A 10,450-nucleotide genomic window follows, 5' to 3' on the forward strand; every position below is an offset into this window, starting at 1 on the left:
TCCTTCCCACATTCATCATTTCCCCCTCCCTGTTCTGCAGCTGAACTTTCCCAGCTCGTCCATCCCCGTTCCCAGCCCTTCCAGGCAGGGGTGGCTCAGGATGAGCTGCAGTTTCCACACCTGGGCCTCACCCTCTGCCCAGCTGGGCCTCAGTTTCCCAGCTTGTGGAATTTCTGGGAGCGCACCCACGGTGTGAAACCAGTGAGTGGCTGAGAACTTGGGGGTTGAAGCTCTGGGATGGGAGAAGAGCCAGCCCAGGAGAGGAGCTGCCCTCCCTGCCCCGATGTCACCTCTGTGACAGCAGCACAGCTTTGTCCCCTCAATGGGAGCAATCCAGGGACATGATGGAAATCAGGCTCACAATTTCCCAAACAAATCCAGCACTTTTGTCTTTAAATAAGCACAAAAGATTCCCAGCTTTGTTTGCTGCCTGCACAACAAAGGAGAGAGATCTCTGCCCAGATATTCTGTGATTGCTGCCGGGCTCTGCTGTTTTGATAGAGAATCTCATTCCTCCTGTGCCTGGAGAGAAATCCAATGGAGCTGAGGCTTGGGATCGATGGCAGCTGGGGCAGACAGGGTGTGCTCGCAGGCACTGAGCTTCCAGAGAGTTTTCCTGGAAAAGCAGCTCGTGGCTGGGAGCTGTGGGTGTTGTATTCCAGCTGCTCGTTATTTTTGGGATCAAGGGCTGGGAGTCTCTGAGCCAGCTGTGCCTGGTGTGGTACAAAACACAGAGGGGTTGGAACATGGGAAGATTTTATTCCAACAGCTGGGCCAAAGCTGCTCTGAGGCAGTGATGGCTCTGCTGGGCAATGATTCCTGACAAGTGATTCCACAGGGGACAGGGGAAGGATTTTGGGAAAGGAGGGGTTGGGAGGGCTCTAACTTTGCGTGCACAGAATTCCTGGTGTAAGGAGCACCTTTGGGAGGCAGCACAAAAATCCCTTTCTGGAAGCCTCCTGGGGGTGATGGGGACTGGGGACAGCTCACAGGGACCTGGGGATGGCCAAAGGGAGCCTACAAGGAACACAGAGGGGAATGTTTGCAAGGGATGGAGGGACAGGAGCCAGGGAATGGCTCCCAGTGGCAGAGGGCAGGGCTGGATGGGATATTGGGCAGGGATTGTTCCCTGGCAGGGTGGGCAGGCCCTGGCACAGGGTGCCCAGAGCAGCTGGGGCTGCCCCTGGATCCCTGGCAGTGCCCAAGGCCAGGCTGGACATTGGGGCTGGAGCAGCCTGGGACAGTGGGAGGTGTCCCTGCCATGGATGGGGTGGCTCTAAGATCTCTTCCATCCCAACCCAGTCTGGGATTCCATTATCCAGGTCTGTAACTAGAGGAAGCTCCACACCTTTGTCTCCAAGGCTCTTGGTCTCTTATCATCCCTTTGCTTTCTCTTGCTTCCAGAAGAATTCCCTCACCCTCCACAGAAAGGGAAGGGGGGACGATTTCCACTGTCCCAGGAAAATTCTCGCTGTGCTGCCTTTAACTTTTATCTGCAGCCCCAGAATTACATTCTTACATTCCTGCAGCCATTTGTGGGGCACTGAAAGGCTGGAGAGGGACAGGAGCCTGTCCTGAGAGGAGGGGAGTGACTGGTGTTTGTAGGGACCTCACTCCAGTGTCCCCCTGGTATCCCCAGAGTATCCCTTGAGTATCCCCCTTTTATCTGCTCATTTTCCTTGCTCTGAATTTACTGCTACTGTTCCAAGTTCTGTTCCATCTCAACTCCTTCTGTCACCTTTGAACTTCCCTCTGGTTAAATGAATCCTAATTCCATTCCAAATGCTGCCAAAGCTTGGGGATTTTACAGCACATTAAAAGTGGATCTCAGGGTTTCCTGGAGGAATTGCTACAAAAGCCAGTGAACACCCCCAAACCAGTCCTGGAATATTTCCTTACCCCATATCCACCTCTCCTGCTCCTGAAACCCTAAACCAGCTTCTCTGGGCTTTTACAGCTCTGGGCTCCAGTTCCTGCATTTGGGAATAAAACTCCAGGTACAACCACATTGTGTCTCTCATTTCTTGCTCTCTCCAACACTAAATCCCAGCAGGTCCTGCAGGAGCTGAGGGCAATGTTGCACTGTGGAATATTCACCCGTTCCTTTGATTTTCCTTTCTCATTATTGCTGTTCTCCTTGCTGCCCGTATTTGCATTAAATAAGGCCTTTATTGCTCCTGGTCCTGTGGTCCCAACACGTTCAGGAGCTGCAAAGTTTATAAAAGCTCCTTTTCCCGAGCTTCAGGCTGGGGATGCCTGAGCTGGTAAATGCCAGAGGCTGCTGATCCTGCCTGTGAAACACGCTGGGGTGTCCATTCTGCAGGCTGTGTTCCTGCAGAGCCATCTGGGGATTGAGGGGCCCTCGGGCACAGCTCCGGGTGATTAATGACTGGGATTAATGACTCCATGTGATCAATGGCTCTCTCCCCTTTCCCTGCCACGACAGGGAGGAGCAGGTTGGGAATGTCCTGATCAATGGAGATTACGGGCATCAAACCCTCCTCTCCTTCTAAACCTGCTCTGGAATGTGTTCCCCCTCCTGCTGAGCCTTTAACACCTGCTTTAAACACCTCCTGCTTTAATTCTTGATCTCAGCTCCGTCACTGGCTCCCGGGTGTGTGTTTGTGTTTAGGCTCAGCCTAACCCAGCCTTGCTTTGGGATGCTGTTCGTTCCTTCCCCGGGGTCAGTGCAGACTCGGATTTGGCTCTGATCTCCACTGCCCAGCCACGGCTCCTCTGTTCCCCATCATCGCCCGTTCTGTGGGAAGGGAATCACCCTCTGGAATTGCCGTCCCGCCTCAGGCCTTTTAGCTGCTCTATTTTTGAGTCAAATCAGAAGTAGACACTGGATATAGGACTTATTAGCACTAATTGCCTCCCAGGGTGAGATCAAACACGCAGATCGCTGAAATGTCCTGCTCTGTTTTCATAATGGCCATTTAATTCTGCGGACAGAAGTGCAGGGAACTTTTCCAGGGAAAGGTAATACATGTAAATTGAAAATGTAATGGGATATTGGGACACATTATAGGCAGCAGGTCTGCCAGATGTGATTAAACTCAGTTCCTGTACGAAGGGATAATGGAGCCCGTGTAGAGCAGCAAAATAAAACCCTGGTTCTGTTGTTAACACCCAGCTGACCCCTCACAATGGTCCTGTCCACATCCAAATTAACTTGGTCTGTGCACTTGGGGAGAATCCGAGGTTTATTGCTGCAGACACTGTGACAAAGTGTGAGTGCTCACGGCTCCCAGTCCAGCCTGATTGAAAATCTGATTTTTGCTCGGTTTTATTTTATTCCTGATGTCTGATACCCATCACCTGCAATCAGTCATGCTGGCTCTCCTCACCCGGGAACATCTGGGCAGGGGCTGGACGGGAGCTGTGCTGGTCCTGGAGCATCCCGGAGCTGGGAGATGGAAGGGCTGGAGGGAATAGCCAGGACTCAGCCAGGACGACAGACAAATAGCACAGGCCGAATGCTCAGATGAGGCTGCTCGGGCAGGGCAGGGAGGGACAAGTTTTCCAAAGGAGGGATTCAAATCCCAGCAGCAGCACAGGATTCCCGAGCAGAGCTGCAGTGTCCCCCTGGAGACATCCACAGCATCCCGGAGGAGCACGGGAAGAACTGATCAGCTTTTCCTTCCACCCGCCCCGATTCCCGGTTATTCCCAATTATCCTGTCTCGTGTTATCCCATTTTCTGCCAGCAGCACGTGAATTCCATACTGCTGGATCCAGCCCTGCTCCTGCATCCACCATTTCCCACCTGGCTGCTTTTAACCCTGCCCCTAAACCCAACACACAATTAACAAACGCGGCTCTTCCCTGGCTCAATCGCAGAGACCCCGCGGGCCGATTTCCTCCTGCTCTGCTTCCTTAGCGCAGCTAGCTTGGGGTAATCAAACAATTAGGGACTCGCTAATGACCCTGCGAACGGCTCCCGTTAATGAGGGAGGCAGGAGGCACAAACCCTCCCCTTCTGGGCTGGGCGGAATCTCCTTGGGCTTGGCTTTGTCCTCTCCCTTCCAAGCTGGACTCAAAGCGGGGGCAGCAGGACCTCGGTCTGAGGCTCTGAACATTTCGTTTCTTGGCTTTGCATCTTTGGGTCAGCCAAGGCTCAGGGACAGAAAGGCCTTGGGAAAGGCTCGGAGTGAAGGGAAGCAGAAGAACCAAGACCTGTGTTGGGCAGAAGGAAAACAGCAGCAGAAATCCCAGCCCAGGTCTCAGCCAGCTCCCAGCTCTGCGGGCTCCCACTGTTCCCTAAGGAACGCAGGAATGTTAAACCTCAGTTCCTCAGCCCTGGCAAAGTCTAAGGGAGCATTACACAGAGCAGGAGCTGAAATCTTGCAGCTCCAGACCAAAGCTCTGGTAAAGCTGGGAGCAAAAGACAAAAGAAACCTTAAAACATCATTAAACCCCAAAGTCTCTTGAGTCAGAAGCTCCTTGGTTGTGTTTGCAGCGGGGGGGAACAGAGCTCCTGGGACTCTTCCCTCTTTCCCTGACTGGTTATGGCACATCAGCCTGGTCACAGCCTCTGAGCCCAGAGTGTGACAGCAGGGGACCAGAGTCCCATTGCCAGGGAATCCTGGAAAGGATCCCTAAAAGGGATCATCGAGATCACCTAAAGATCATCGAGATCCATCCCCCAAGGAAAGCGAGAGAGAAAGCAGGGCCTGGGTCTGGGGGTGCCTCGTGCCCACCACTGCTTTTACTCTTTAATTCCCCATTTCCCAATTCCTTTATCTGTAAATTGGGAATAGGGACACTTTTCACTCTGGGAGAGACAAATGGAGAAAGCCAGGTGGGAATTCACAGCTTTTCCAGAGCTGGAAAGCCCTAAAAAAAGCTTTTGAAGAGACAGAGATTCATGTTTTGGTGTCTGACAGAGGAAAGGCTCTGCTGGCTCCAGCTGTGCCTGTACCGTGCTCTCACTCAGGCTGGACAAAGGAGAAATGGTGTTTCCAAAAATCCACCCCCTCCTAAAAAAAGTTGCCAGAAGGATTTAGACACTGCAAGCTTGATGTTCCCAATGGGACTGGACAAAGATTATCCATCAAAAGGAAATTTTGTTTGCATGCAGCTGGGTTTTTTTCAGGAGAAAAGACGTGTTCACAAAATGTGAGTTGTATCTGAGCAAAAGGGTTTTTTCTGAGGCAGAAAAGCCATTTCTTGGCTGGAAAGTGGTGGGTTAGGGCCAAAAATGCTGATGAATTTTTGATGAGGAATCGATATTTCAGTGAATAAACCATAACAGAGAAAAAAACCCTCAAAAATCCCCAACAACGACAAAACCTTCAAATGTCCATCAGAGCAAAAGTGATCAGAACAGGGGAAAAGAAAACCCAACCAAAACTTGCAGACCAATCACATCCAAAGGATATTCCCAACTTTCCACCATGTTCTCTTGGCAGGGATAGAGATTCCAAGAGAAATGGCATCATCCTGCCCTGGCTGGGCTGGAATCCAGACCCTCAATTCCAGTTTCCCAAGGATTAACTGGGATTTATCACTGGTACTGCAGCACCCCCTACATGTCCCTGTCACTGAGCACAGCTTGGGGCCATCACACCCTAAACAGCCCCAAAACACTGGGGGGGTGTGGGATGTGCTGGAGATTGAAACACTCAAATGCCAATGGATTCAAGGGAGGGAGAGGCCTGTGCTGGGAATGGTCGGTGTCACTCCTGATTCCCAACATCCCTCTGGGTCTCCTCCAGGTTTTGGGACACGACTGAGAGCCAGGTCATGGAACCCTGGAATGGTTTGGGTGGGAAAGGATCTTAAAGCCCAGCCAGTGGCACCCCTGCCATGGCAGGGACACCCCCCCCTGCCCTGGGACACTGCCAGGGATGATGTCCCTCCACCCGGCCCTTGGCCAACACATTGTCCTCCTTGGCTGATCCTGTCTCTTCCCAACAAGTTCCCAAAAGAAATACAAAAGCAGAAAGGGGAAGTTTCAATTCTCCTCATCCAGGAACTGGGGACAGCACAATAAATTCCCAGGAGATGCACACACAAGATTCCTAAAAATCACACCTGTTTTTCCATGGATGGATCGTGTTCTGTCATCCAGTGCCTGAATCCAGGGACCACCAGGAACTCCGGCCCACTCACTCATGTGGATACCCTCAGTCCCTGAGGTGAATCCCAGGGAATTCAGGGATGGAAAGGATCAACCCCCTGATGGAATCTCAGTAAAAGCAGGCTCAGCCCTCCCCGTTCCCTCTCACTGAGATTTTCTAATTGCCTTGGGGAGGACAAACTCTTTCAGAAGGGAGCAAGAGGCATAAATCAGCCCCAAAGATCTGGATTGATCCGTTCCAGACAAAAGAAAAAGAATCGGTTCAGTTGTCTCTGCAGAGAAGCAGAGGAGACTTGGAATGTTAAATATGAGCCCAGTCAGGCTGTTCTGAGCCTCGTGCTGGAGCTGCCATTAATTGTAACCCCATTGCCATTAATTGTATCCCAGTTGCCATTAATTGTATTCCAAGTGCCATTAATTTTATCCCAGCTGCTCCAGAGCTGGGGAGCAGCCAAGGCTGAGCTGGGCTTGGGGACAAAGGAGCTGTGGTTTGATGGGCTCTGTCCTGATGGCCCCGCTGCTCCAGAGTCCCCGAGGCCTCAGGGGAGGATTTCACCCTCCAGGACAGTTTTAACTCCAAAAAACCAGTCTGGGAGATGGCAGCACTGAAAGGAGCAGCCTCAGGTGAGGTAGCTGTGAAAGGGCAGCAGGAAAGCAATGGTGACAAAGGGACAAGGACAGGAATATCACAGCAATGATCCCACTAAGGACACTGGGAATTGTTTAGATGGAACTTTTCCAGCTCTGCAGTTTTCCCATTCAGGAGAAGACGCAGCACAAGCAGGGGCCATGGTCAGTCACTCCCAGAGTGTCAGGGAGGGCAGGGGGCACTGGGAGCGCTCCCTGCTCCCCCAGGACTCACCTGGGCATGGACTGCACAGAGGGATGAGCCTCCAGGCCCCTCTAGGGCTGTCTGAGGCCACAAAACCCCGTGGAATTTGAACCCAAATCTGCCAAAGGAAGCCAAACCTGCAGCTCAGGGTGTGGAGGAAGCTTTGATCCCATTCCACTCCAATAAAAACGTGTTTGGATGTGGTGAGCCGTGGAAATGACTCCAGTGCAACCATTCCTCCACTGTCTGGCAAACCAAAAGCCCTTTAAGGGGCAGTGATGAACAAAGCGTGTCCCCAGAGCTCGGACTGTGAGGCAGAGCGTGGCTGCAGTCCCTGTCCAGCCTGGGCAGCACTCTGCTCTCACTAATGAGCTCTTTGTGAGGCTGGAGCAGCAGCAAACAGAGCCAAGCACTGCCCGGAGCTGCAGCTTGGAGCGAGGCCATTCCCAGGCTGGGAGAGATCTCAAGGTATCAGCAGAGCACCAAGACTTATCAATAGTCCAGAAGTGAAGTTTTCTCCTCTCTTCCTGCCCATGTAAAGCTTTTTTACAGTCTCTGCTTGATCCGTGTTCAGCTCTGCCCTTGCTGAGGTTTTTCGTTCCTTGGGATTACTGATTAAATTCTTTGTGTGAGTAAAATTCCAGCTGGAGCTGAGCTGTTCTGGCTTTCAGGGTTTTGTGCCTGGCTGTAAAAGCAGGCCCAGAACAAATGGCTGTGAGGCCAAAATTCTGCGAGTGAGGAGGAGGAACCCCAGGCAGAGCAGCCCTAAAGATGTGTTTTCTCCTCAAGGTTTTTCCAATAACTCCATGAATGGAGCATAGGATTAGGACATGAAAGGCCTAAAAGCAATTTGCTGCTGTGAACTGGGGAGAATAGAACTAAAGTCAGTTATTGCAGCAGAAAGAGAGAACACTGACACATTATCTCAGCTCTCAGTCACCAGGCGGGAGCTCCTCAGAGCTCAAATCCAGCTTGAGCTCTGGAATGTGACATTCCAAGGCCACTGCTCTTAAACCTGACCTCTTATTGCTCCTACACAGCCTCTAGGACTGACTCAAAACCTTCTCCCAGATTTCCTGCAACTGCATCCAGCACTAGGGTCCCAGCATGGGAAGGACAAGAAGAACGTGGAGCTGGACCCCCTCTGGAGCCAGACTGGGAGAGCTGGGAATGTTCACCTGGAGAGGAGAAGCTCCAGGGAGAGCTCAGAGCCCCTTCAGAGCCTAAAGGGGCTCCAGGAGAGCTGGAGAGGGACTGGGGACAAGGGATGGAGGGCCAGGAGCCAGGGAATGGCTCCCAGTGGCAGAGGGCAGGGCTGGATGGGATATTGGGCAGGGATTGTTCCCTGGCAGGGTGGGCAGGCCCTGGCACAGGGTGCCCAGAGCAGCTGGGGCTGCCCCTGGATCCCTGGCAGTGCCCAAGGCCAGGGTGACAAATCTCATTCCATGTTTGTCTCTGACCTTGGTGAGCCCCTGTGGGCCAGGATCAGCTGTGGAGAATTTCACCAGATCAGTTCCTGACTCCCTTGTGCCAGAGAAAACAGGGAGAAATCAGTTTTCCTGGAATCTATGGAGGTAACAGCACTGTTGGCTGATAAACCCCTGGTTAAAAATTTATTCTTTGGTACTGGTCAAAGTGGAATAAAATCCCAGAATCCCAGAATGGTTTTAAGTTGGAAGGGACCAAAGCACCCATCCACTCCCACTTTCCACTGCCCCAGGGTGCTCCAAAGTCTGTCCATCCCTAAACAATTCCAGGGATCCAGGGGCAGCCACAGCTGCTCTGGGCACTCTGTGCCAGGGCCTCACCACCCTCACAGCCAGGAATTCCTTCCTAATCTTCCTCATATCTCATATATTAACAGATATAAATAAACAAAGCCTGCAAAATCTGGATTCCTTACTCCTGAAGCAGCAGGGAATACACATTTCATGGGAATACGGCTGATTTTTCTGCTTTCTGTATTTTGTTTTAATGTGACTTTCTCTGCTGCTGAACCTTCCCATGGGAGCTGGGGAGTGCTGGGGCTGAGCTCTGCTCACCTGAGCTCACCTGAGCTCACCTGAGCTCACCTGGGCTGTTCTTTTCCAGAGCACTCAGCCCTGCAGGGCCCTTCCTGCCATTCCCAGTGACCCTGGTGGATCCCAGAGCACTTTGCCTTGCTGGGAAATCCTCCTCCCTGGAGCATCCTGCAGTCAGCTCTGGCCCCTGCAGGGGCAGAGGATGCAGTGGAGAAGTCAGAAGCTGCAGGATGTCCCCAGGCATCACCTGGGGGATGCTCCATGTCGGGGGCTGCAGCTGCCAGATCCTCCCTCAGCTCCTTGTTTGCAATCCCCAAGGCTGCCCAGCAGAGCCTGATTTATGTGGCCAGGACAGAACAGGATCATTATTTCCCAGAGCTGTTCAGAAGCTCCTGAGCTGGAGCAAGGACCAAGCAAGGCTGCTACAGCACAGGAATGAAATTTTCACTTTATTTTAAAGTGTCGCAGTAAAATGAGGCTTTGAAATTTCACTGCTGCCAAGAGATTGGTTCCTTTCTTTAATTTCCCCAAAAGATTATATGGATAACACTTTTTTTTTAATGATACAAAGTTGTCTGGTTACATTTCCTACTCACTGCAGGGAAAAATATGTTTTTAAATGGAAAATTATTCATTTTAAATGGAAACTGGCTGTAAAGGTCAGTTAAGCTCCTTCAGAAATAATCAAACCAATATTATTGTCAACTCCTCTAAAGAGCCACATTGCTGCAATAATTTCTGAGTGATTTTTTCTCTCCTTCTCCTGCTGCAGAGCCTTTCTTTCAGTTGCCAAACCCGATGAGTTCTGTGAGTTATGGAGGTTTTTGCTGGGTATTTCAGGAGATAAATGCACAGCCTGTGAATGCTGCAATGTTTCAGCTGAATCATTTCAGAGCAGGCAGCAAATCCAGAAGTGTGTGAGGTCTGTCAAGCCCAGCTCAGGGATGGGATGTGGGGAGCAGAAATCAGGGCTTATCGCACAGAGCCTGCACAACATCACCAGCCCAGCCCCGCTGCCCACAGCAGCACAGCCAGGGACAGCCAGGCACCCTGAGCACCAGGACAGGGAACCAGGGAGGTGGAACAGACCTCAGGGTGCCCAGGCCCAGCCTGGTCCAGCTCAGGACATCCCATGGCCTCGTCACAGCCGTGGTGGCTGCGGCAAATCCTGCAGGTGCCAGGAGCATCAGCCACTCTGGGCTGTGCTGGGACAGCCCCTGCCCTCCCTCCCTGTGCTGACATCCCCAGAGCTCTTCAACCCAACTCAACACCTGCACTCATGGAGCCAAAGGCTTCTGCAGCCCAAACCATTCCAAGAGCTCCCACAGCTCTGCTGAGTTCCCCTGCCTGCCACTCGGGGGGATTTGCTGGGCCAAGGAATGGGAGCAAAGCAGCAATTTGGCTCTGCTGCCTGACCTGCCCCAATTCCAGCTGCTCTGGGAGCCTTTATTCCCTGCTCAATCCCAAAGGCCCCAATTCCAGCTGCTCTGGGAGCCTTTATTCCCTGCTCAAT

The sequence above is a fragment of the Parus major genome, chromosome 27 (genome assembly GCF_001522545.3).
Source record: "Parus major isolate Abel chromosome 27, Parus_major1.1, whole genome shotgun sequence".
NCBI lineage: Eukaryota > Metazoa > Chordata > Aves > Passeriformes > Paridae > Parus > Parus major.